General features: G+C 47.1%; 1 protein-coding gene across 1 annotated transcript in view; it reads right to left on the bottom strand.

Annotated features, from left to right (window-relative positions):
• Positions 1-25,923, bottom strand: part of RMI2 (RecQ mediated genome instability 2) — a 703,116-nt gene that overhangs the window by 115,629 nt on the left and 561,564 nt on the right. The gene's annotated exons all lie outside the window — the stretch shown is intronic.

The following is a 25,923-nucleotide window of genomic DNA, read 5'->3' as shown; positions in this document are numbered from 1 at the left end:
TTATGTAGAATAGGGAGAGAGGCAGAAAGGAGATGTGTCATTTTTCATAGGCAAACAGAAATTAAACTTTACTGGTAGGGATTCGGAGAAACGACAGTTGACAGACTGAAAGTGCAGGGTGGGGCATTGTTTATTTCAATGTTTGGATCCCAGATATGATCTCTGGGTGTGAAGACAAAAAAGATCAAACGCAAATACGTTGGAATTAAACCAAGTGAACACACTGGTGAAAGAGGCGAATAATAAATGTATACAATCCCCTGAATTGGTGCTGCTCCTGAAGTGGACTCAATCCAAGTCCATGTATGAATCGCGAAAACAAGGAGTCAGGAGCACACTCACATCCAGGTATATATAAAAATGAGACAAACACATATAGTGCATTAAAGTTTTGACAAGTGAGATTTAAGTAAAAAATAGACTGCTCACTCACATATTCCGTGAGCCATGAGGGCTGTGCGGTTGTCAAAAGTAACCACCTTGTGTGATTATCTCGTGGTGACGTCCGTCAGAGTAGATAGCCAAATGTATACGTACGGAGAGACATGAGGAGGAGGATCCCATACGTGAAAGGTAGAGGGCACAAAAAATGGTGCAGAATGCTTTATAACAAAAATCAATTAAAAAATGATTCACTCACAAACACAATGTGGTATCAAGCAGCGGGACCACCCTGGGTGAGGCAATGGAGAAGGACAGCACTCCCTCCTTTAACGGTAGTCCACCCGCGGCGGCTATCCACAGGGGAATCTGGTGTAATCCAGGGAAGGAAGAACTCAATCTTGGTCAATTGTTCTCCAAAGTTCACCAACAGCTTGGTAATCCTCATGCAGTTTGCGTTGCTCACCCTACGCATTTCACTCCGCTAGTGAACCCCTGAGGAAGCACTAGCGGAGCAAAACACTTAGGGTGAGCAACGCAAACCGCATCAGGATTACCAAGCTGTTGGTGAACTTTGGAGAACAATTGGCCAAGATTGAGTTCTTACTTCCTTGGATTACACCAGCTTCCCTTGTGGACAGCCCCGCGGATGGACTACCATTAAAGGAGGGAGTGCTGTCCTTCTCCATTGCCTCACCCAGGGTGGTCCCACTGCTTGATACCACATTGTGGTTGTGAGTGCATTATTTTTTAATTGATTTTTGTTATAAAGCATTCTGCACCATTTTTGTGTCCTCTATCTTTCATGTACGGGATCCTCCTCCCCATGTCTCTCCATACGATATACATTTGGCTATCTACTCTGACGGACGTCACCACGAGATAATCACACAAGGTGGTTACTTTTGACAACCGCACAGCCCTCATTGCTCACAGAATATGTGAGTCTATTGCTTTACTTAAATCTCACTTATAAAAACTTTATTGCACTATATTTATGTTTCTCTCATTTTTATATATACCTGGATGTGAGTGTGCTCCTGACTCCTTGTTTTCATGATATCTAGGTGGTAGGCAATAAGAGAAAAAAGTCATCTCTATTATTGTGAACCTGAATTCATGTCATCATAAAATCTTGATCTAATCGTTTTTCTTTTAACTTATTTTGGTTCTTAATAATTCTGCACAGGGCTGCCACCAGGGGGCAGCAGAGCAGAGACACCTGTCCTGGGCCCTGCGGTGGAGGGGGACCTGCCCCAGTGGTCAGTACCAAGAGGACGTTGGGCCCTTCTTCTGCTATTGGCAACCTGGCTGGGTACCTTTCTGCTACTGGGCATTGTCCGGACCGCTTCCCAATAGCTAGGGCCCAGGACAGGGGGGGGTTACATGGAGAGAGAGGGGAGAGAGAGGGGAGAGAGAGGAGAGAAAGAGAGAGAGAGAGAGACTGAGAGAGAGAGAGAGAGAGAGAGAGAGAGAGAGAGACTGAGAGAGAGAGAGAGAGAGAGAGAGAGAGAGAGACTGAGAGGAGAGAGAGAGAGAGAGAGACTGAGAGGAGAGAGAGAGAGAGAGAGAGAGAGAGAGAGAGAGACACTGAGAGGAGAGAGAGAGAGAGAGAGAGAGAGAGAGAGAGAGAGACTGAGAGGAGAGAGAGAGAGAGAGAGAGAGACTGAGAGGAGAGAGAGAGAGAGAGACTGAGAGGAGAGAGAGAGAGAGAGAGACTGAGAGGAGAGAGAGAGAGAGACTGAGAGGAGAGACTGAGAGGAGAGACTGAGAGGAGAGACTGAGTGGAGAGACTGAGAGGAGAAACTGAGAGAGAGAGAGAAGTCTGAGAAAAGAGACTCCCCCCACTCCTTTCTGACTCCTCCTGGATTCTCTTCAGAGAGGGGGGGAGTCAGAAAGAGAGGCGGGAAGTCTGAGAGAAGAGAGGCGGGAGTCTGACAGAAGTGAGTGGGAGAAGGGAGAGAGGGGCAAGAAGAAAGAGGATTGAGATAGCAGAGATAGAGGAGGGGATAAATAGGAGGGGGAGTGAGAGAGGGAGGGTGAAAGAGGAAGGATGAAAGAGAGAGAGAGAGGGTGTGATAGGGGATAGAGAGTGAGGAGGGAGTAGAGAGAGAGATGAGGGTAGAGAGAGAGAGAGAGATAGATAGACAGAGAAAGGGGGGAGTGAGAGATAGATAGGGGGAAGAGGGAAGGAACACCTCCCCCCTGTTCAACAACCTGGAGACTCTAGTCCTGGGCCCCACGAAAGCTGTCTGCAGCCCTAATGCTGTATTATTATTGAAAACAGTGACTTAAAGCCCATACTAGACTTGTCCAAGATAACTTTCTCGGGACTCAAATTCACACCCGTAAACCTTAACAGGACTAGCTGTGCAGTTGGACCAAACTCCATCCTGAGGCATACTCAGTCTCACAAATAACAGCATTTTATCTTTTGTTTCAACATTGCCCATTATTCCCTCTAGATTGAGCTCTCACGAGCAGGGCCCTCATGACCTTCGGTATCTGTTTGCGCTTGTTTGTGCTTACTTCGTATGTCATTCATTTTATGTAATTGATATCACTCTGTGTCCCCATTGTACCACACTGCGGAATATGTTGACACTTTGTAATTTATTTATAAAATATTTTACATCCACAAAACACATTGTATGTGTGTATGTATATCGCATATCTTAATTTACTTTTACTGATTAACTCCCTTCTAATCTAAAAGTGTTCCAAATCTCTAAGGCCATCCTTCATTATATTCTGTCATTAATTAACTATTTCGAACTCCTCTTACATTGCAAACCCATGAGCTTATAGTATTCAACTCAGCGAACTTTAGGAATACCAAGTTATATACAAAATGGTAGTTAATAAGACAAAATTAAGTCTAGTTCACATATAATCTATCTACAGTTTTAAGGTTTGTCTTAAAGGTGGGGAGAGAAGGTTCTTGGCGCATGTGAGGGAGTTCCACAGGTAAGGCCCAGTGAGGGAAAAATGTTTAAGGTGAGAACGAGTAGTAACGGTTAAAGGGATGGAAAGGAGACAGTTACAGTATTGATAGACCACAGGAGACGAGCGGGGGCATTGCAAGAGATCAACGCTGATACAGTATGTAGGGAGGAGCAGATGAGTGGAGAGCCTTGTAGGTGATTCAACGTTTCTGAGGTTTTGTGTAGTTTAGAGAGTGTTACCCCCAATTAAAGTGGAAACAGGGAGGTCCCCTCTTTCAATCTTGGGTGGGGTTTGCCCTCACAAAATCGTACAACCTTTGTGAGGTACAGTATTTGCCCACTCTTCCCCCCCCCCTCCACCCATGGATATTTACTTTGGTTGAAGAAGGGGCAAAGTCTATGGGAAGGTCCTATAAGATGTATAACTGAGGTGAACATAACTGTGATAACAGCCTAGTTATTCCTAGTTTTATGAGATATTTGCATGTTTTATTACATTTTTATGACATGCCAAATTTAGGTCACTTTTAAATGGTTCTATACTGCTGAAACAGGTCCTTTCAAACAATTTTCATGTATGATTTGTCTAGGTCGACTGGCCAACTCCAGTCTTTAAGGGCCACCAACAGGTCAGGTTTTAAGGATATTCCTGCTTCACGTCAATACAAACATGTCAATGATGTGATCCATTATCCCTGGCAAATGTATATGGGGGTGGATTTTTCCCACCCCCAAATGTTGCCGCCCTAGGCCCGGGCGTAACGGACCTAATGGTAAAACCTTGCTTGCGACTAGCACAACGTCACATGGTACAAACTGTTATGCTCAGCCAAGGGTGAATGTGTGCATCTGTGTTGCCCCAAAGGTGGACAGCCTGATGGGGCTCCCCAAGAGCTGTTCCCCTCTGCCCAAGACCAGCGTGCTAAGGGTTAACATTTGCTTGTTCCTTGCGGAACGTCAACCCCACCCAATGGAATGTTAGTGAGCCAAGAGGATACAAAATACTTTGTGTTCACAGCTGCATTGAATCTCAACCACCCCAGTGTACATCTGCATTGCCCCAAAGGCGGACATCCTTTGGCACAGCCAAAGGGTGTGAGCCATTTGCTGCCATTCACGGATGTTTGGTGATGTTAAAGCTGCTCTATTTCAATCTGAAACTCACAAGTCCTTTATCTCCTTTACCCAATTTTCCAACTAGATCTGTCCATGAAATGTCTGTGAATTGACTGTATAACAATGTTCGTTTAATGTAACCATGTATTTTTTTTATAACTCTGTGCCCAGGACTTACTTGAAAATGAGAGCTTACTCTCAATGTATTACTTCCTGGTAATACATTTTTATAAATATAAATAAAATAAATTGCAGAGGCAAAGACTGAGCATATAAAGGGTGAATCAGCCAATCGGTGAACTGCTGGTCAGCAGAGGCTGAAAGTGAAACCAGAGTGCTGATTTGTTGCTGTGCAGAGTGCACAAAGTAGGCGCTGATGAGGAAGCCTGCAGCAAGTCAGAATCAAACTCTGGAGCGGAGCTTGCACCCGATCCTCACAGTACTCCCCCCCCCCCCCTTCAGGAACAACCTCCGGACGCTCCAGGGATTGTTTCGAGGGGTGTCACTGGTGGAATGCCCAACCAGGTGAGAGGTGTGAAGTACGGGATAGTACCTCTGGATAGCCTAGAGTCCAAGATCGTTTAAACCTTGTCCCTCCACCAGGACAGGTTTCGCAGGAGATGCCGGAACAGGAGACCTGGAATCCTGTAAAAAGGGTTTCAGTAGGGACATATGGAACACAGACAGGATCTTCATGGAGGCTGGGAGGCATAGCCGGTATGCCACTGGATTGACCCGCTCGATGATAGGAAAAGGGCCAATAAAGGTGTGAGATAGATTCGCAGTAGGTGCTGTTAACCTGCTGTTTTTGGTAGAAAGACATACCTCGTCACCAGGATTATATGCTGGTATCTCATGACTATGCCAGTCTGCTTGCCTCCTTTGTGTGGATACTGCTTTCTGAAAGTTGTTCTGGATTTTCCCTCATAACTCCTGTAGTTGCTGGATCCGGTTATCCACAGCTGGGACTCCGGATGCAGCTCCTAAAGAGGGAAGAGCGGAGGGATGAAAGCCATAATTAGCGAAGAATGGAGATTCTTGAGATGAGTCACTCCATAAATTATTGTGAGAGAACTCTGCCCAAGGTACGAGGTCTGCCCAATCATCTTGAATATCCAAGATGAAACAACGGATGTATTGTTCCAAAGACTGATTAGTCCGCTCTGTTTGTCCATTAGATTGGGGGTGATAAGCGGATGAAAAGTGTAGAGACACTCCAAGTTGTTGGCAGAAGATTTTGGAGATGAATTGAGAGCCCTGATCTGACACGATTACTTGAGGAGCTCAATGGGGTCGGAATATTTCACGAATGAATACCTCAGAAAGTTTAGCAGCATTAGGTAACCCCTTCAGAGAGGTGAAGTGAGCTTTTTTGGAGAACCTATCCACGACCACCAAGATCGTGGTCATGCCCTTAGATAAGGGCAGCTCCACCACAAAGTCCATAGAGATGTAAGTCCAAGGCCGGTCTGGAATCTGGAGAGGTTGTAAAAACCCTGCAGGAAGATTCCTGGGTGTTTTGGACTGGGCGCAGATAGGGCAAGAGAACACGAAGCTCTTAGCATCCATCTGGATCTCAGGCCCCAGGAATCTCTGTTCCAGCAAATCGATGGTCCTCCTTTCTCCATGATGACTCGATCTTTTGGAACTATGACCCCACTCCAAGACCTTTTGTTAGAAGCTAGCAAAATAAAAATACGTCCTTCCGGGGCCTTGAGGCCCTCTCGAATTAGGGATTGATCACGAATAATATCTTCTAGAGAGTCAAAGGTAACAGCCAAGATGATGTGCCGGAGGAAGAATGTGTTCTTTGCGGTCCTCCGTAGTGTCATCGACCAGGAACTGGCGAGAAAGGGCATCCACTTTTATATTCTTGTACCCTCGTAGGTAAGAAATAATAAAGTGAAACGAGAGAAGAATAATAACCACCATGCCTGTTGTGATCCCAATCGACGAGCACCCTCGATGTACAAGAGGTTTTTGTGATCGGTGAGGATGGTCACTGGATTTTCTGTACCTTCCAGCAAGTGTCTCCATTCCTGCAAAGCCATCTTTATGGATAAGTGTTCTCGGTTGCCCACGTCATAATGTGCAAGGATGCAATTTTGTCTTTGGGTTTTCCTGCTAAGGAGATAGTACCATTCCTGCCCCCACATCTGATGTGTCTAGCTCAAGGGTGAAGGGTAAACTGGGATCCGTGTGTACCAGAACTGGAGCCGAAGCAAAGGCTGTCTTCAATCTGTCAAATGCATCTACTGCCTCTGCAGATAATTTTGAAGGATCCATCCCTTTCTTGGTTAATGCGGTGATAGGCCCCAGGACGTATGAAAAGTTCTAGATAAAATCGGCGGTAATAATTTACAAAGCCTAGAAACCGCTGAACAGTTTTCAGCCTGAGGGAGCGTGGCCACTACAGAACGACTTTGATTTTGCCTGGATCCATGGCTAATCCAGTATCGGAGATGATACTGTATATCCAAGGAAAGAGGTACTGGATTGATGGAATTGGCATTTCCTTAGTTTAGCGAACAGATGATTCTCCCGCAACCATTTTAGAACTTGCGTCACATGGCCTGGATGTTCTTGTGCTGATTTAAAGAAGATCAGTATATCAGCCAGGTATACAAAAGTGAAAAACAGAAAGTGAATCCCTGCGCTAACAATAAATGGGGAAATAAATATACATAGTGAAAACTAAATCTGTAAGACAAAGGAGACTTGTGGTTACATCCTTTGATCAAATAATGCCATGTCTGCTAACCAATGTCAAGGTAAGTCTCAATAGCAGGTCCCTATGCTAAATGCATATAAATGTTCTGTGAAATATACCCATGCAGGTATACAATGACATATTTGTCGAGGAGCTCCCTATATATCTCGTTCACAAAGTTCTGAAATACTGCCGGAGCATTGCAAAGTCCGAATGGCATAACCAGATACTTGTCGTGTCCATCATGTGTATTGATAGCCATCTTCCACTCATCACCTTGACGAATTCTCACCAAATTATAAGCCCCTTGTAAATCCAATTTGGAAAAAAAAGAAACTCTTTGCAACCTGTCAAACAGTTCAGAAATGAGTGGTAAAGGATAGCGTTTTTTACCGTGATTTGGTTGAGTCCTCGGTAGTCAATGCACGGCCGAAGTGTTCCATATTTGTTTTTAACGAAGAAAAATCCCATGCCAGCAGGAGAAGAAGACTCCCGATTGAATCCCCTCTGAAGGTTTTCCTGAATGTACTGCTTAATGGAGAGATTCTCCAGAGGTGACAATGGATATAAATGAAAAGAAAAACTGTCATGCGCTCCAGGGTATAGGAAAAGAATATATATATATATATATATATATATATATATATATATATATATATATATATATATATATATATATATATATATATATATATATATATATAACATGGGGTCCCACAATTGGAGAAGGGGCTCAAATGGAGGGAGTAAGCATTGAATATCCAAACCAAGGAGGTGGGATGGGGAAGAAAAACAATTAAAGTCCTCTAATCCCCACTTAAAACACCATCTGCTGTCCTCCTTAAGACTAAATGATGGACAAAGTGCAGCTGGCTTGACAGAAGCAGAGATAAGCTATGTGGCTAGAGCTGCAGAAGAAAAAACACACCATCTGCTAGTACTCACATATGTCACATAGAACTGTGCTGCGTGCTGGAATGGCTCTCACTTGCAGAGATGAAATCTCCCCTTTCAGTAATGGGCTGGGCTGATCTGCCTCACAAACACACCGCACCGGGCTCCTGCTTCCGTCCTCCCACGCACACATGCTCCACAGGGAACTCCCTCTGTCAGCCAGAAAATCTCTTGCTTGTGAGCTACACCTGCACACTGCATGCACTGCTCCACAGCAGTCCACACCAGGGTTCCTGCTGCTGATCTCCCACAGCATCAGGTCATGCTGCGCGTCTGCACACCTGTGGTATAGGCACCTCCCTGTAAGGGTGCCTCCAGAGACCAAAGCCAAATCGAATAGAAAAAACACAGTCTCCAGGGCACTCCTAAGCCAAACAGGATCCCAACTGAATGAATAATAAATGCTGGTCTCAAAAAATTGAATGAAGTGAAAAAAGAATTTATTGCAACACTAGCTGAGAGACCTGGCGTTGCCCGGGATGTAATGTTCCTGCTCCTCTCTCTCTTCTCTCCCCTCTCTCTCTTTCTCTGTCACCCCCCTCCCTCTCTTCCCCCCTCTCCCCTCTCTCTCTTCCCCTGTCTCCCCCCTCTCTCTCTCTCTCTCTCTTCCCCTGTCTACCTCCCTTCTCTCTCTCTTCCCCTGTCTCCCCCCTCTCTGTTTGTCCCCCATTCCCATCAATCCAGCCCCCCCCTTTACAGGTCCGGTCCCTCGACCCCTCATGTACCGGTCCGGTCCCCCGCCCCCCTTTCCAGCTCCGTTCCCCCCTCCTTTACAGCTTCATGCAGTGTGTGTGTGTATGCGTCAGTCAGTGTGTGTGTGTGTGTGTGTGTGTGTGTGTGTGCGTCAGTCAGTGTGTGTGTGTGTGCGTCAGTCAGTGTGTGTGTGTGTGTGTCAGTCAGTGGGTGTGTGTGTGTCAGTCAGTGGGTGTGTGTGGGTGCGCGTCAGTCAGTGTGTGTGTGTGTGGGTGTGTGTACGCGTCAGTCAGTGTGTGTGTCAGTCAGTGTGTGTTTCAGAAAGGCAGTTCGTGTTGCAGTTCGTGTGTCAGTCAGTTTGTTGTTGTTGTGTGCCCCCCCCCTTCTGCTTTTTCCTCTGCCCTGCCACGAAGGGGGGGTGGGGGGTGGTTGTGAGTGGTTGTGGATGTAAGTGGTGGGTGGGTGGGTGTGGGTGGGTGGTTGTTTGTGAGTGGTTGTGAGTGGTGAGTTGGTTGGTTTCTGAGTGGTGGGTGCATGAGTGTGAGTGGTGGGTGGGTGTGAGTGTTGTGTGTGGTGGTTGTGTGTGTGGTGGGTGGGTGTCAGTGTGTTAGTGAGTGGTGGGTGTTGTGGGTGTGAGTGGTGGGTGTGTTTGTGCGAGTAGTGTCTGGGTGTTGTGTGTGGGTGGTTGTGTGAGTGTTGTGTGTTTGGGTGTCTGAGTGGTGTGTGTGTGTGTATGTTGTAGTGTTGCTTGTGTGGTTGATGGAGTGTTGGGGGTGTGTGTGTGTGGGTGTGCTGACTGTTGTTTGTGCAAGAAATCATACAGACGGCTCAATTTGCATTGTGTTCTGAATATTTTTTATTTCAACGAAGAGCTGAGTGACTGTGGGAGGTGTGCTGCCAGTGGAGGGGGTGTTTTGGTGCGCACGTTTGTGGGGTGTGGGGTTGAGGTGCAAGGGGAGGGGTGGCCTACACCTATCAATCTGCATTGTGTTGAGTGTAGTGTGTCTGGCAGCAAGGTGAAGGTGAGGTGTGTTTCCCGCGTCGAGGGTGTGTTGGGGTGGTTTCGCGTGTGGGAGGGTGTGTGTTGAGGCGTTGGGTAGGGAAGGTGTGTTGAATATGCCGCAGCGTGTGGGGGGCAGGTAGGGGGGTGTTGAAGTGTTGTTCTGAGTGGCGCTTCAGCACCAGAGGGTTGTGTGTGTGTGGCGTGGCTGAGGGCGTGCGGCGTGGCTGAGGGCGTGCGGCGTGGTGAGTGAATGTGGTTGGCTGTTGGGTGTGTGGCTGAGTGTTGTGTGTGTGTTTGTGTATAAGTGACGCTGTGAGCCTATCTTGTATAGGCTTGCAGACATGTGGCAGGACGTGTTGTTGAATGGAATCAGTGCTATCTTGTATTGTGAAGCACTGATGTGGCAGTACGGTGAAGGTGAGGTGTGGCCCCTGAAGGGGGGTTGTTGCGGCCTACGGGAGTGGTTGGTGTGTTTGCGGCCTACGGGTGGGTTTGGGGTGGTTGCGGGGTACGGGAGGGTTTTTGGGGGGGTTGCGGCCTACGGGAGGGGATGTGTGGGGGGGGTTGCGGCCTACAGGAGGGGTTTCGTCTTCCAGGAGGGGTTGCACGCCACGGGAGTGGTTGTGGTGTGTTGCGGGTTACGGGAGGCTGTTGGGGGGGGGGGTTTGCGGGCTAGGTGAGGGGAATGTTGCTGCCTCCAGATGCGGCGTGGCTTATGGGAGGGTTTGCGGCTTACGGGAGTGGTTGTGGTGTGTTGGGGGGGGGGAGGGTTTGCGGGCTAGGTGAGGGGAATGTTGCTGCCTCCGGATGCGGCGCGGCTTACGGGAGGGTTTGCGGTTTACGGTAGTGGTTGCGATGTGTTGGGGGGGGGGGGGTTTGCGGGCTAGGTGAAGGGAATGTTGCTGCCTCCGGATGCGGCGCGGCTTACGGGAGGGTTTGCGGCTTACTGGAGTGGTTGTGGTGTGTTGGGGGGGAGGGGTTTGCGGGCTAGGTGAGGGGAATGTTGCTGCCTCCGGATGCGGTGCAGCTTACGGGAGGGTTTGCAGCTTACGGCAGTGGTTGTGGTGTGTTGCGGGCTACGTGAGGCTTTGGGGGGGGGGCGTTGCGGGCTAGGTGAGGGGAATGTTGGTGGGGTGTTGCTGCCTCCGGATGCAGCCTCCGTAGGGGGGACGGTGTTGCATGATAGTGGAGGAGATGCGGGTGTTGTCCGGTAGCGATGAGGTTCTGTGGCGGTGAAAGTGAGTAGCAGAGAGTGTGTCGTGTTTTGGCGGTGAACGTGCGGTCCAGCGTGGTTGTGTTGAGGTGACGGGGAGGGGTGGTGGCAGGTTAGGCAGGAGTGTGTGCGTTTAGTAGAGGGGCTGCGGTACCAGGAGAGGTGTTGCGTGCGGTCGTGGACTGCATTGGTGGGTAAGGGCACCCTTACGCGGTCGTGGTCTGCATTGGGGGGTTAAGAGGCGGTGGCCGTCGGTGTGCGCTCCGTGAGCGTGAGGTGTGTGGAGGTGGTATCCAGGCCGGTGTTTGTGGGCAAGAGGTGATCATGCGCTGTTGTCTGCAGGTTTGAAGTGAGTCCACGCCGGTTGAAGGGCAGGGGTGCTGGCAGTCATGAGTGTGTGGGACGGAGAGGGGCTGCGGTAGCGGGCCTGCGGTCCCGGGAGGGCGTGCGCTCCTGATGGGTGAGGTTGGGGAGTGTTGCGGGCGTGGTGTTGTGTGTGTCAAGTATTGTAAATTGCAAGAGTCTGTACCTGATTCCGCAGTTCTTTTGGTGGTAGCAGACGGTGTGGGTTGAGAAGTGAGAGCTGTGAAGCGTCGTCTCCCAGAGCAGTGAGGGTTAGGTGCTGTGAGGGCTGGGAGAGTGTGTCTATGGTGTAGGTGTGTTGGCCGCAGGCCAATGAGAGGTGTGCGGGGGCGGGCGGGCCAAGGGAGCAATCACATTGGCCTGAGGTGGAGCGACGGGCCCAAGGTCCAATGTGATTGCCCCGAGACACAGGGAGCTACAGGGACATACAATGGTTTCAAAAATATAGATATAGATAGGTGAACAATAAAAATACCTCCTACGCATTTCAACCAACTAGTGGTCTTTGTCAAGGAGTGGCAAACTGAGGTAGACAAAGCACTATCAATCAGTGCATGAACAATTACAAATCACAAACAGCTGAAACTGGTTGTATAATCCAGGAGGCAATAACACATAGTAACGTCCCAAATAAAAAAAAAAAACATAATCATAAAAGGAAACATATAGACATTGAGAACCTAAACACATAAATCATTAGATTTGTATACGTGGACACCATACCAATTGATTCAAATTCTATATATTCCATATATCAGAAGAAATGTCCAAATAACAGGACTGGATCCAATGATTATATTGTAACATGGTATAAAAAATAGAAACAAATTTCATAATAAGATATTGAATCATATTGGTAACGAAACCCCACTTCCACAATAATTCATATGATACAAACAAATCTATACAGATTGTAATAAGCCGAATAGAAACAAGCTGAACTGTAAGTAGAAGAAATTAACTACACGTACATGGGGAATAATAGTACAATAACAATGTGTTCATAGTAAAGAGCTACAACACATACACATACCGTGGATAATAATACAACGCAATGTGTACTTAGTAAAAAAACACAATATGTACATGTACTGTAGATAACTCATCTACGGATATTATCGTGGAGCACAAGATACAAAGACATTGAATGTTAGGCCGTCATAAGTATAATATTGGCAGCCCTAAAGATATTATTTTGAATCACATAATCCATGCACATCAGGTATGACATAAATGAATAAAATATTACCCAAAAGACAAAAATAAGGCAGCAAATATAGAAATACCAGTATATAAAAATAGGCATACATTGGCATGACAAACCAAAGGTGAACAAAAAGGGGGATGTATTGAGACTCAGCATCAGAGGAAGCAATTGAGATCCCACTCTGAGTTCAACCCCGCCGGTTGGAGCGTCCCCAGCGTGAAAATCCAAAAGACCTCCCTCTGATGCAAAGTCCTTGATCGATCACCACCCCTTTTATGTACCGGGATATGTTGAAGGGCAGTACATTTAAACAGTCTCAATGAGCCTGCTTGGCAAATAGCAAAATGTTTTGACACTGGATGATTAACATCTTTCTTGGCTATAAGCCTAACATGTTCCTGTATATGGGGTTTCAACATAGGTGTGGTCAATCCAACATATTGCTTAGAGCACCCACATGTCAAAAGATATATGACATAATCTGTTTGGCATGTAATAAAACTCTGTATGTTAAATATTAAAGTTTTATCCATATTCTCAAAAGTAGATATCCGTTGCATATCTAAGCAAATGCTGCAACGACCACACTTATGTGAACCCTTTAAATGTGGAAAAAAGCATTTGCCTTGACTCAGAGAAGAATGTCCATTGTACATAAAGGGTGAGATCAGGTTCCCAATAGTTTGAGATTTTGATAAAACTATCCTTGTACTCAGATACTAGATGCTTAATCTGAGGGTCCAGAGCCAGCAAAGACCAATGTTTCTTAAAGATAGCTGAAATAGTTGTAGCCTGACCACTATATGAAGTGTTAAAGTACGGTGGTAACTCACCATCACTATCAGGCTGCATAATGGACCTATCTCTCAATCTAGCATTGGTCATACTAATAAGTTTTTTGAGACCAGCGTTTATTATTCATTCAGTTGGGATCCTGTTTGGCTTAGGAGTGACCTGGAGACTGTTTTTTCTATTCGACAATGGATATGAACCTCCTCTGGGAGGAACAGAGCCGGGCAAAAGATCAATGGGACAGTTGAACGACCGATGTGGTGGTGACTCCTCAGACTGAATTTTCTCGAATACATCCAGAAAGGTTAAGTAGATAGTGGGTAAGCCAGGGTTCACCTCGGATGCTACTGAAACACCAACCAGCGTTTAGGAAGGAACAGAACATTTCTTTAGAAATCGTGAACTCCAATGGACGAGTGGAGATTCCGCCCAATTCACGAAAGTGTTATGAAGTTGAAGCCACAGTAAGCCCAGAATTACAGCAATATTGGGGCAGTGGATGATGTCCAGTCGAATCTTCTCTGCATGGTCCATACCTGTCTCCAACTGTAGTAGAGTCGTTTCTAAGGAAATGAACAATGGCTGTAATAGTCTGCCATCGACCAGAGATTTTTTTTTGTATCAACCGAATTCCATGTTTATCTACGAAACTCTGGTCGATGAAGTTACCACCTGACCCGGAGTCCAGAAAGGCCTGTGTCTTGACCGCAAAGGATTTCTCAGTCAATTTTATAGATACCAGCAACCTATTAGGTAGACTAGAGGAAGAAGCAGGTAATGTTCCCATCAGGATTCTCCTTCCCTCACTGGAATTTTGTAATTTCCTGACTTATTGGGACAAAGGAAGGCCTGAGGTCCGGCGACACCGCAATACATACAGAGACCAGAGGTGCATCTACGCTGCTTCTCGCTGGTCGATAGGCTATTAGCCCTGAGCTGTATTACCTCCTCTGGATCTAGGAAATAGTCGTTAACGGGAGCCGCTGAAGAAGTATGAAGAGATTGTGTTCCTGCTTTGCGCTGAACCCTCTCGGCTCTTCTTTTCTGTAGGCACAGGTTCCAGCATGGCTACCAGCGCTTTGCGTTCCGGCGAGGGTGCGGAATTTAACTGTGTAGCGGGCCACAGTTCGACTGCCTTGGGAAATATGCAGGAGGGAAGAAGAAGCCATTACCTTACATCCTGGAGTGTCAAGACGCTTCGGAACTCCTGTATGAAGAGAGATATGTCGTTTGTGAGGTGTGATGTTTGCTCCCAGATAGGAGATGCCCATGCCAAGGCGTCATCAGTTAACAGGGACATGATGTATGCGACTTTTGAACGCTGAGACACAAAACGAGAAGAGGTAAGTTCAAATTGAATAAAACATTGGTTGAAAAACTCCCGACACATGAGGTGGTCCCCACCATAGCGATTCGGCATAGGGAGTCGTGGTTCAGCAGCGGCGTGGGTAGAAGTCTGTGTCTGGACAGGTGCTGTTGTGGAAGTAGGATTGAACGCTGCACACTGTAGCTGATGGAAGATTGCATCTGATCCATACATTTCAACAAAAAGGAAAGTGCTGAAAGCGTACTGCTTACAAACAATATGTGTGGTGACCACTAGTGAGTAACTATAATCAAAAAGTGTACAGAGTACTTATAAATATAAGCAAGGCAGTCTGATAAAAAAAACTGACCAAACAAGATCAGGGAAACATACATATAACAAATACAAACCGGCGCCTCAAAAAAGTCCAATAAATGCAAATATAAGGTAATATGAAACCTTATTATAGAAGTCCAATCTGGAACATCCGGATCCACTTGAATAACCCACGAAGACGTTTCCTCAGGACATGTGGAATTGAACACAAGTGACAATCATAGTGTGTACTGCTGCATAAACAACATAACAACTAGGACAGGACAAGACTAACACACTAACAAACAATGAACAATCAAAACACTGCTGAAATAAACAGTTAAGCTAATTTATTCAAATATAAAAGAGACAATGTCTGTCTAAAAATACATGAGTTGCGTCGCGCTGCTGCTCCGGTTTACAAAAACCAGAATCCTACTCAAAACAAGATAGGAGTTAAATAGGCATATCCAATCAGTGGCAGATGACTCCCAATGGCTCCTCCGCTGCAGGGGAACGTCTGTGTAGGCGATCCGATGCCGTCTGGGTGCTCAGTGTTCCGAGCTCAAGTGCAGGAGCAGACGTTGGGGGAGAATTTCATGGGGAGCTGCTGGGGTGTCTTCACAGTGCCTAAAATGCTGCGTGCGCATCTCTTACGATCCCCTGTAACCTCTGATCCATACGTTTGTTATTCAGATCTGCGTACTGTTGCATTTGAGCCTGCAGTTTGTCGAGCAGGGTAAAAACTTGACCCACCTCAGCGGGGTCCATGTTTGCGGGGCTGAGCATACTGTGAAAAGTGCTCGCCACAAACAAGACCGGGCCGCGGGGCTGAGGTGGGGATTTGTAAACACCGACCCGGAGCCGAGCAGCCAGTGTGCAGGTTCGTAGTCGTGTAGCTGGGTCAGGGTAGAATAATTTGGGTAGTAGGTATACTCGCCCTGGTCAGGAGTTGGAGAGAGGAGGATAGTAGTGGTCACGTAGCTGAGGTTGAGGACAGGAGATGGTAGAATAGTGGATGAATCCGTGGTCCAGGTTCAGGTGAAACTGCAAGGCAGAACAGACGAGGCAAAGCAAGGCAGGACTAGAAATAACAGAGTGCTTGCAACCAGCACAACGTCACAAGAAACAAAGTATTATGCTCTGCCAAATTGCAGAGGCGAAGACTGAGCATATAAAGGATGAATCAGCCAATAGGTGAACTGCTGGTCAGCAGAGGCTGAAAGTGAATCCAGAGTGTTGATTCATTGGTGTGCCGTGTGCACACAGCAGGAGCTGATGAGGAAAGCTTGCAGCAAGTCAGATTCAAACTCGGGAGCGGAGCTTGCGCCCGACCCTCACACCTGTTTTCTGACAGGTATGACAGGATGGAATGAACCCGGCTCCTTCTTTGGGACAACCACCAATGGAGAAACTCTCAACCCCGGTAATGGTGAAGAAGAAACCGGTTCTGCCAGTCTGCCCGCCCCATCTCCTTTTCTATTTTTGCCCGCACTACCCCGATGTGCATCTCAAGTGATTTCAAATTCCTTCTACAGAAGGGGAATCTCCACCTCCCTAAAAGGGATTTAAAAAAAACACTTCTAAAACATGTCTCTCAGAGTTCCGCCACCACGCTATTCGGGTAGCGCCGAAGCAACCGTGCCATCTTATCAACGTTCACTGGTGTCCTCACTCTTTGACCCAGCCTCTTTACTTGCTCCTTTCTTAAATCCACCCTTGCCCTTTTTAATGCACTTTGTCACAGAGTGGCTACCCCCGCAGCCGTAGCACTCATGCTTAAAACGACACCCCGTACCCCACTTGTTGAGAGCTGCCGGCCCTGGCCAGAAAGGAGTTAGTTTATTGCGGCATCATTTTGGACATCCACAGACGCATATCCTTCACGTCCCATCTCAACTGTTTCTTAATCGCCTTTTCCTGCCTGAAGTTCCTATCGTACTTCCACCACTTATAGGCCTCGCAAATCGTATCCACATACTGAAGAGCACTGAGTAATGCTCCAGCTTCTTCTCCCCAACCACGCTGGCTAAAATCAGAAAGACCTGCTGTCAGTCCCCAAAAGATTTGGGAGGCTGCCTCCTTTGACTCTCTTCCTTCTCCTCTTTCTCATGATTCTTTTTATCCGATTTTGGGTCCTATGCACTAAAGTTCGATAAAAAAAAATCACCATTGTTTTTAAATCTCCCTTACGGCCTCTCTGCGCAAATCTCGGCCGTAATTTTTTTTTTTCATTTTAATTGTATTATTAGTGTATTGTAGCAGGGGGTCTCCGGAGCAGAACTGCGTTGATTTTAGGTCCAGGGACCCCCTGCTTCCCAAAATACAGGCCCCGTTATGGGTTGCCAGTACCTCCTATGCATTTAAATGTCCCGGTCATGTGGGCGTCCGGGGGTCCTCGAGTGGTCCCCGCTGGCCTACAGTACCAACTCTGTAGTAAAATAAAGATGGCATACATTTCAATAAATACACCTCCCCCCCCACCAAACATCATACAGTACAGTATTGGGCAAAATAACTATTATCCAGATATGGATAATAGCTCAGTTGCCGATTATTAAAGAAAACATTAGCCAGGCAGCATAAATAAAGTAAATAAAAACGTTCTACTTACCCCTGGCATCATGAAGGGCGTCCACGTCAGCATACTATAGGGCCATGTCCTCCGTTGCCAGAAAGAATACATAAAAAAATACAATCTAATGGCCCCTAACCCATTAATCAGCATAGCTGTTAATAGCCTCCATTGTAATTAAGGGGGCTAACCCACCCTCCCCCACTACCCAGCCAGGAAGCCTAACCACCCTCCCCAGGCAACTACCCCCACCCTTCACCCATTCATTGGTACAGTGGGTACATCATGCCAATATAATATGGGCATAATTTAACACTATAGTAATAAATCCTCTTTGATAAAGCATCTGGTGCGCGAAATACATAAGAGGATTTTTTTGTACCTAACAGTCATGTTGAGTAGAAACTCGGTACATAAATTAACCTACCTTTTTGCTGGCATCTCTATCTGGTTCCCGTTTTCTTTGCGGACTTTGCTGTGCTTTCCAGAGCTTGTTCATCCGGGTTCTTCACCCAACTCACCTGATCTCATTTGGAGAGGCACGCATGCTGAAGGAACTCGGCTGTGATTGAAACATTGGTGCAGTGAGTACATTATTTACTACAAGTGGAATTTGGAGGACAGTGGGGTATTTTTCAAAGATTCTATCACCTGTTGAAAGAGGTTTTGAGACATGTCAGACACTTAGGGGGCTATGCTGTAAGCCTGTGAGGATCCACCATTCCGACGGTTCTGTCCCCTTAACCCTCACCTGTCCGTCAGGATCTAGAGGCACTCAAAGAGGGCATTTCAGCGGCGGTTCGCATGCGTGGCGTGCAAGCAGTGCGCGGGCTCTGCCTGTCTCCACGGTTCCCGTCCCCAGGATGCGCTCTCCTCCCAGTGGGGCAATGATGCGTGACGCATGTGCGGAGCGCACTCTCCCCGGTGTCCTGTGGTCTCCACCCCCAGTCTGACGACAGAGGTACGCAGCACAGCGGTCATGCACGGCCCTCTCGTCCATCCTCGGGTCCCGCCTCCGGTCTCCGCCCCCCGCACTGACGAGGGTGCCGTGCACGAATGGCGCGCGACCAGGTCGCCAGTATGATGCGTGGGTTATGCGCGGGGCGCGCATGTTGTCTAGTGGTCCCACTCCTAATCGGCTGCACAATAGGACGCACCTGCACGATCCAGCAGCCTATCAGTGAGGATTGCCTCCCATTGGAGGGAGGTTCCTTATAAACCCTGAAGAACAGCAGGTGTGCAAATTTCATCAGGATATGGAAGAAATAAAGACACCAAATAGTGCAATATTGTCTAATTCAGCAGTAGATTCAATATTGTAGACTTTATAAATTTTACACTCACGTGTTAAACGTGATATTCAGGCAGTGTGCTTGTTAGAAGTAACCAACTTTATATCCAGACAGATACTCCGGATCAACACAGGTAATATTCCATAGGAGGGGAGGGAAAATCCACATACAAAAGGAAAAAAGAAAAATAGTATAATACTGCTTTTATTATTTAAAAACACAAAGTATTGCACTTACAAAAGTGTCTTTGTGGTAAGCATTCAGACCACCCTGGATCAATTAGATGGACAGAACTCCAAACAGCAACAGCTTCTGCTCCACGGCCGATACAGCATCCACTGGGCTGAACGATGCAGTCCTCCGATTTGAATGTCCCCAACAAAGTGTCACTTAGTGGTGCACGACTCCACCCTACGTGCGTTTCAAGTTGTTAGTCTTCCTCAGGGGATAATCTAATGTCCTCCAGTGTGTCCCTCCCTTAAATAACCCGCCTCCTTCATTTCCACTTGCGACGCGCTACTCGTGACATCATCACGTGTTTACTCATATTCAAATTGTATTTGTGCTCTAAACACAGTATGCAGTAGCGGTTAAAGCTGTACACAGCTATTCTACTAACAGAATGCAATTGTATCAGCATGTGTCTGTTCCAATTAGCTACATTGACACTGACATATGTATCAATAGAAGCACCTTAGGTGTATATATATGGTTGGTTTAACACATACAAAAACAAAAACACCTCAGCAATATCATATATCGTATTTGATATTGCTGAGGTGTTTTTGCATGGGGTGCCAGCATCTCCTGTGCATTTAAATGTCCCGGTCACGTGATCGGGGGATTTAAATCCTGCAGGGGGATACCGGCACGCCATAACGGGGCCTGTATCTCATGAAGAAGGGGGTCCCCGAGGCTGAAACCAATGCGGTTCAGCTCAGGAGTCCCCCTGCACATCTACACTAGTCTCAAACCACACATATCAAAAAACAATAATTAATTACAGTAGCGTCTATCCGCTAAGGTAATGAAGCTGCATTAATGTAATTTTTATTAATATTGTGCGGGAGCAGGGGGTCTCCTGAGCTGAACCGCATTGATTTCAGCCTCGGGGATCCCCTGCTTCCCGAGTTACAGGCCCAGATATGGGGTGCCGTTATCCCATTGTTTACATGTCACACGTCACGCTACGTGGATGCTATAAAAATGGCGGCGACACTGGCACCCGATGCCACATACCGGGGCCTGTAACTCAGGAAGCAGGGGATCCCTGCTCCAGAAATCAAAGCGATTCAGCTCAGGAGACCCTCTGTTCCCGCACACTATTAATAAAAAATACATTAAAGAAGCTTCATTACCTTAGCGGCTATCCGCTAAGGCAATGGTGGGGTTAAGGCACAATAGCATGTTTATTGGGGACAATTGCCCCCAATAAACATTGCAATATACAACACACCCACCCCCTGTATCCCCAACAACCTCTATACCCCTCTAACAAACATAAAATATCTTAATTGTTTTTAGTTGCACAGGAATTATACTACAGGCCGGCGGTGGCCCTCGCGTGGTCCCCGTGGGTGTCCGAGGGTCCCCGCTTGCCTGCAGTACCAATTCTGTGCCCCCCAAAAAATAATTAAAAATACATAAATACTTTTAAATAAATACATCCCTCCCCACCCCCCACACTCTACCACATACAGTATAGATGAATGATGGAGCAAAGGAGCACAGCAAACAGAAATAATCCTGAGTGAATAAATATCATGGGCAAACTCCAAGAATAAAACTGAAGGGTGTTTAATAGATAAGCTTACAGGAAGATGAAAACAGCAAACGCACCTACGCCTTTTGTCCCGTGGGACTTTCTCACCTTGGTCTCCAGGTGGTCCCCGCGGGTCACCGTGAGCCACAATAGGGTCCACAGGTGGGCCCGCGAGTGTCTGGGGGTCCCTGCGTCAACCCCACAGGTGTCTTTAGAAATTACATCCTGCTCTGATTCTAACACCTTACACAATTTAGTATCATCAGCAAAGATGGAGACTTTGATCTCAATGCCAAACTCAAGGTCATTAATAAACAAGTTAAAAAGCAGGGGTCCCAGTACTGTTCCCCGAGGTACTCCACTCACGACATTTACTCTTGGACTCTTGGATATATACCATCAGGGCCAGGTGCCTTATTTACTTTTCTTCAAGCCGCATATGAACTTCTTCCTCAGTTAACCAATTGGTCATTAATATGGAGGTTGTGGCTTCCTCCTGCGATACTACTTTTGAAATGGATTCTTCCCTATATACACAGAGGCAAAGAATTTGTTTAATACCTCTGCTTTTTCCTTATCTCCAAATATCTGCCTATCCATTACACACTGAAAGGGTGCATTATTTTCTTTTCTGATTTTTTTTGTTATTATTTATTTATTTATTTATAAAATGTTTTACCAGGAAGTAATACATTGAGAGTTACCTCTCGTTTTCAAGTATGTCCTGGGCATAAAGAATTTTTTAAGGTGTATCTTACTTTCTATTGCAATCCTTTTTTCATTATCCATTTTTGCTCATTTGATTGCTCTTTTGCAATTTTTGTTACATTTCTTATAATTCTGATACGATGTCTCTGTCCCTTCTGACTTAAAGAATCTAAACGCCTTCCTCTTCTTGTCCATTTCCTCCCCTACCTGTTTATTTAGCCGCATTGGGTTAGACTTATTTCTTTAATACTTATTACTCAAAGGTATACACTGATAAGTGTGCTTATCTAACAATGTTTAGATCTAACAAAGCCCATTTATCTTCACTTTTATGATCACTGTTACCCAAATGTTCCAGGACTTGAATATTTGCTATTACTTCTACTGTACATTGTTTGATATGACCAAATCCAGTATTGCCCCACTCCTGGTTGGATCTCAATAATGTGGGTCATATAATTGTCTTTAAGCACCCCCAAAACCTGTTTCCTTTTGTTGTAACGCTAATCTCATTGCCCCAGTCTATGTCTGGATAAAAAAAAATCCCCCGTTATGCAAACATGACCCAGTTTTGATGCCTTCTCCATTTGCAAAAGTATTTTAGCTTCCTCAATCTCACAGATATTTGGTGGTTTATGGCATATCACTAAAAACATTTTCTTTGTACTTTAACCTCCACTGCTAATTTCTCAACACAAGGTCTCTACATTTTCACTATTCCCTTCATAAATATCTTCCCTTTTTATAGGTTTTAGATCCGTTTTAACATACAGTATAAACATACTCCACCTCTTCTTCTATTTGTTCGATCCTTCCAAAAAAGGGAATAACCCTCTAAATTAACTGCCCAGTCATGAGTTTCATCCCACCATGTTTCAGTAATGCCTATGATATCATACTGCTCCCTTGCACCTATTAATTCAAGCTCACCCATTTTATCTGTCAGGCTTCTTGCATTAGCAAGCATGCATTTCATTTTTTTTCCCGTCTGTACTATTATCTTATCTGCTCCTTCCTTTCTGCACCAATTTGGTTTAGTCTTAAAAAGTTTTCTAGTATTATTTGTATTTACTATGGGTGTCTCACTGCTTGTCAAACTCGCACTTGCCCCCATTCTACCTCCATAACCCCTTGTTTCCTCATCTATTCTATTTAGTTTGTTATGTGTTTCATTCCCCTCTCCCCTCCATCCTAGTTTAAAATCTCCTCCAACCTTTTAACATTATCCCCCCTAGCACTGAAGATTCCTCTTCATTGAGGTGCAATACGTTCCTAGCATAAAGTTGGCATCTCTCAGAAAAGGAGTCCCAGTGCTCTAAAAAACCCAAACCCTCCTTCCTGCACCGCTTTCTTGGCCATGCATTAACCTCCCTAATTTCTGACTGTCTCCCTGTGGTAGCACATGGCACTGGTAGTATTTCAGAAAATACTACCTTGGAGGTCCTTACCTTTAGCTTGTGCATTGAGTGGCATTCTCAATCCTGCTCATCATTGCAACTATAAAGTTATAAGTACCAACTATAAACTACACTTCACTATACTATACATTGTTAACCCCTTCCTTATTCAAACTCCTTCTGGTTCTAAATGCACACATAATACACACCTGCACTTGAAATCAACCAGTCACACTGATCAGTACATTCAAGCTCAGAATTTGTTAGAAACCTTTGTTTAAATAGGGACACCCACCAGGTGTGTTAGGTTAGCAATCAACTAACCCAGCGGTGTGCAAACTGGGGGGTGCGACCCCCATGAGGGGCGCGAGACTGCCGTCGGGGGGGGGGCAGGGTTTATAGAGGCCCCACACGCTTCCCGAAGGCACTTAAATTAAGTGCCGGGAGAGCTGCAGATCCTCTGTAAACCTCTACTTACCTATGCTCCGGCGGCTTCCTTCCTGCGTCGCCATGGCAACGCTGCGACAAAATGACGCCGCGAGGGAATGTGACTTCACGTTGCTATGGCAACGTGACGTCATGATGCCGGAGCGCAGGTAAGTGGGGGCTAGGGGGCGTGGGCGTGAGGGGCCCATCGGTAGGGGGGCGCAGGGAAAAAAGTTTGCGCCACCCTGAACTAACCCATTCTGGCTCAGGCAGGAGAGAGAAATAAAAGTTATAGGCTTTCAATTACCACACACTTTGGAAAGAAATTAACCCACTTCACACTCCCCAAATTCAGCCACTCCTGCTAGTATACACAGCACTTCCCTTCTGGTTCTAACTGCACACTTAATACAACCAGCACATGAAATCAACCAGTCACACTGATCAGTACACACAGTTCATTATACCTACCCCTTATTCTCTCACTCATGTTGTATTCACTGTAAATAAGTTGCGCTGAAACACATCTGCTCTCTCTCTCTTTATATATATATATATATATATATATATATATATATATATATATATATATAAACGTATCTATGTAGTTAAGACATATTGCAGCCGTATAGTTGAACAGTAATCATATTTTGACATTAATATTACTGGATTAAAGCAGTGCATATTCTGGAGGAACATAGAAATGGCATTAAATAGGAACACAGAACTGAAGGTACAGGATAGATCTGTGATGTAGTAATCAATTATAACTTTTATATGCATGTTCTTGTCTCTGTGTGTATAAAATGTATGTGGAACATGCTTTTGTAGTTGTATATACAGTTATAATGCATATAAATGTATTTTTAACATACATTTAATGTAATGAGATTCGGAAACAAAATATACATTTATTTATTTATTTTTTTATTTATAAATTTTTTTTACCAGGACTTAATACATTGAGAGTTACCTCTCGTTTTCAAGTATGTCTGGGCACAGAGTTAAGACAAATAATACATGGTTACAAATACAGTTACATAAATGGACAGGGTATAAAAACCACAAACAAAACATATTTTGATATATATAATATACTAGCTGATATAACCGGCGTTGCCCGGGCGTGGAAGGGCAGGGGGCATGGAGTGGAAGGGCGGGGGGGTGGGGCAAAGGGCAGGGAGGGGGGGGCAAAGGGCAGGGAGGGGGGGCAAATGGCAGGGAGGGGGGGGGCAAAGGGCAGGGAGGGGGGTGCAAAGGGCAGGGAGGGGGGGGGGCAAAGGGCAGGGAGGGGGGGCAAAGGGCAGGGGGGAAAAAGGGCAGGGGGAGGGAGGGCAGGGGGGCAAAGGGCAGGGGGAGGGAGGGCAGGGGGGCAGGGGGAGGGAGGGCAGGGGGGCAAAGGGCAGGGGAGGGAGGGCAGGGGGGGAGGAAGGGCAGGGGGGCAAAGGACAGGGAGGGGGGGCAAAGAGCAGGGAGGGGGGCAAAGGGCAGGGAGGGAGGGGGCAAAGGGCAGGGAGGGGGGGGACAAAGGGCATGGGGAGGGAGGCAGGGGGCAAAGGGCAGGGGAGGGAGGGCAGGGGGCAGGGGGAGGGAGGGCAGGGGGCAAAGGGCAGGGGGAGGGAGGGCAGGGGGGGCAAGGGCAGGGGGAGGGAGGGCAGGGGGGGAACAGGGCAGGGAGGGGGGGCAAAGGGCAGGGAGGGGGGGCAAAGGGCAGGGAGGGGGGAAGTGAGGGAGGGTGGCAAAGGGGCAGGAGAAGGGGGGGGGGCAGGGTGGAGGGAGGGCAGGGGGGGCAGAGGGCAAAGGGAGGGGAGGGGGAGGGCAGGGGGGGCAAAGGGCAGGGGGAGGGAGGGAGGGCAGGGGGCAAAGGGGCGGGGGCAAGGGCAACGGGGGCAGGGAGGGTGGGGGGGGCAGGGAGGGTGGGGGGGGCAAAGGGCAGGGTGAGTCTTGGATGCATTAAATAACCCATTCCCCTGTGTTTACTCACCTTGCACACGGCCCGCGCTCCTGTTCCTATGGGTACCGGCCGCCATCCTCCTCCACCTCGGGCTCCTCAGCGGAGAGGCTGAGACGCTCCGGTGAGGTGGTGCTGTGCCTTTCGCGGGGAGAGGCGGAGACAGCCGGAGGAGCGCCCTGTGTGAGGGAGAGACGCACAGTACGTGCTCTGTGTGTGTGTGGGGGGGGGTGAGCGGGTGGGGGTGTGAGGGAGAGCGCTGGGTGAGGGAGTGGCCTATGTGTGGTGAGAGCCATGGGGAGGTGAGAGAACCCGCTGTGTCCCGGGCACTCGCTCCGCTCCCCCGCTGACTGTAAGCGGCGCCGGGGGGGGGGGGTGGTGAAAGCGCGGAAAACAGGGAGACACGGGGAGTGGAGGAGGTCCGCGTGGGTCACGATGACTTGGATTTCAGACTGATGTTTGGGGAGGAAGAGGCGGAGCCTCCGGGACCGGCGAGTAAGAGACCGGGAGATGTGCTGCTAACACTGTGAGCCCCACCCCCCGGGTTATACATGCTGCTAATGTTTGTAACACCCCCCCCTACCGTGTGTGTGTGTGTGTGTTGTGTGTCCTTTGGCCCGTCACTCTGCCTCAGGCCAATGAGAGGTGTGCGGGGGCGGGCTAGCCAAGGGACCAATGAGATTTCCCCTAGGGACAGAGGCCATGCAGACAGGCATAGAGTGCTTTCACAAATATAGTATAAGATATATTTTGAGATAAATGTAACATCGACGAAGAAGAGATCAGTGTATCTCGAAAGCTCGCACAAATAAAA

The sequence above is a fragment of the Ascaphus truei genome, chromosome 11, assembly GCF_040206685.1.
Source record: "Ascaphus truei isolate aAscTru1 chromosome 11, aAscTru1.hap1, whole genome shotgun sequence".
NCBI classification, from domain to species: domain Eukaryota; kingdom Metazoa; phylum Chordata; class Amphibia; order Anura; family Ascaphidae; genus Ascaphus; species Ascaphus truei.
The sequence above is the reverse complement of the archived record's forward strand: the minus strand, read 5'-3'. Positions and strand labels throughout refer to the sequence as shown.